General features: G+C 47.0%; 1 protein-coding gene across 4 annotated transcripts in view; it reads right to left on the reverse strand.

Moving 5' to 3' along the window:
• Positions 1 to 2,500, reverse strand: part of usp16 (ubiquitin specific peptidase 16) — a 23,636-nt gene that overhangs the window by 4,162 nt on the left and 16,974 nt on the right. The window lies entirely within an intron of this gene.

Genomic DNA, 2,500 nt, shown 5'->3' on the forward strand with positions numbered 1-2,500 from the left:
AGCCCCGCCACCCGGCGGAGGAAACTCATTTCGGCCGCTTGTACCCGTGATCTTGTCCTTTCGGTCATAACCCAAAGCTCATGACCATAGGTGAGGATGGGAACGTAGATCGACCGGTAAATTGAGAGCTTTGCCTTCCGGCTCAGCTCCTTCTTCACCACAACGGATCGATACAGCGTCCGCATTACTGAAGACGCCGCACCGATCCGCCTGTCGATCTCACGATCCACTCTTCCCCCACTCGTGAACAAGAATCCGAGGTACTTGAACTCCTCCACTTGGGGCAAGATCTCCTCCCCAACCCGGAGATGGCACTCCACCCTTTTCCGGGCGAGAACCATGGACTCGGACCTGGAGGTGCTGATTCTCATCCCAGTCGCTTCACACTCAGCTGCGAACCGATCCAGTGAGAGCTGAAGATCCTGGCCAGATGAAGCCATCAGGACCACATCATCTGCAAAAAGCAGAGACCTAATCCTGCAGCCACCAAACCGGATCCCCTCAACGCCTTGACTGCGCCTAGAAATTCTGTCCATAAAAGTTATGAACAGAATCGGTGACAAAGGGCAGCCTTGGCGGAGTCCAACCCTCACTGGAAACGTGTCCGACTTACTGCCGGCAATGCGGACCAAGCTCTGGCACTGATCATACAGGGAGCGGACTGCCACAATCAGACAGTCCGATACCCCGTACTCTCTGAGCACTCCCCACAGGACTTCCCGAGGGACACGGTCGAATGCCTTCTCCAAGTCCACAAAACACATGTAGACTGGTTGGGCAAACTCCCATGCACCCTCAAGGACCCTGCCGAGAGTATAGAGCTGGTCCACAGTTCCACGACCAGGACGAAAACCACACTGTTCCTCCTGAATCCGAGGTTCGACTATCCGGCGTAGCCTCCTCTCCAGTACACCTGAATAGACCTTACCGGGAAGGCTGAGGAGTGTGATCCCACGATAGTTAGAACACACCCTCCGGTTCCCCTTCTTAAAGAGAGGAACCACCACCCCGGTCTGCCAATCCAGTGGTACCGCCCCCGATGTCCACGCGATGCTGCAGAGTCTTGTCAACCAAGACAGCCCCACAGCATCCAGAGCCTTAAGGAACTCCGGGCGGATCTCATCAACCCCCGGGGCCTTGCCACCGAGGAGCTTTTTAACTACCTCAGCAACCTCAGCCCCAATTAATTCATAACAGTGATTTATTATTATTTTTTGATCAGTTTCTAAAAAAACCTGACAAAAAGTCTCGAGGATCTAAAAGGCACTTACTATAAAACTAGGGGTGTAACGGTACGTGTATTTGTATTGAACCGTCTCGGTACGGGGGTTTCGGTTCGGTTCGGAGGTGTACCGAACAAGTTTCCACACGGACATATTAAGTAGCCGCCTCTGCTTCCTTCTGCCTCTGTCTCTGTCAGTCCTCTACACAGCACCCAGCATTGTCCCACCCACACAACCATCTGATTGGTTACAAACAGAGCGGTAACAGCCAATCAGCAGTGCGTATTCAGAACGGTAACAGCCAATCAGCAGTGCGTATTCAGAGAGCATGTAGTCAGTGCTTAGCGTTTAGCAGGTAAGCATCAGGCTGCGGACTCTCCCCAAATGATAATAAACACCTCCCAGTCAACTACTAGTAACATCACTATGAGCCCGTTGACCTTCTAGAAATATAAAAGGCAGCTCAGCCCGCTCGCAGTCCTGGGTTGAGGTGAAGGCTAATTCGCTTTTAGCGTAACGTTAGCTCATTTTGCAGTGTGTGTGCGTGCGCACGTGTGTGTGTGAGTTACGGACAGCAAAGCCCTGTGCGTCTGTTATTTCACTTTACCTTTTTCTTGTTGATTGAGCTGTGTTGAAGCAGCAAAACAGGACATTATGTTAAATGAAAAGTTTCTGTTTCTGATAGTTGATATAATAATGTAAGTGCATCATTAAGCCTACATGAACTCCATGGTGTTCAGGGATGAATAGTCTCTCCTATTGCTATTGTACCATTTTTTCAGCTGTAGTTACATTAATCATTAGTAATGCAGCAGCCTAGTTTTGAATGGCAGGGTCCCTGCTATCATATGTTGATACAAATATAACATTTACATAATAAAAATCAACTACAGGCTTCCCAAATTCTGTAATAAATGAAGCATGATGAGTTGACTTGAAACTGTTTAATGTTGCACTTTTTATATGTAGAAGAAAAGTTTTGTTATTTTATTTAATCTGAGCAACAATTTGAGGCAGTTTAATGTGGATTAACGTGGGCAGAATTATTATAGTGTTCCCAATGTTAAAAGGATAAAGAGATTGTTTACAAATTTGGTAAATAAATAACCAAAAAATTTATATTTTGTTGTTTTCTTACTGTACCAAAAATGAACCGAACCGTGACCTCTAAACCGAGGTACGTACCGAACCGAAATTTTTGTGTACCGTTACACCCCTAACATGTATGGATATACCTCTTGTTTCTAGTATCTTTAATGTACAAAATGTATCAAAGT

This window comes from Nerophis lumbriciformis, linkage group LG17, assembly GCF_033978685.3.
Source record: "Nerophis lumbriciformis linkage group LG17, RoL_Nlum_v2.1, whole genome shotgun sequence".
NCBI lineage: Eukaryota > Metazoa > Chordata > Actinopteri > Syngnathiformes > Syngnathidae > Nerophis > Nerophis lumbriciformis.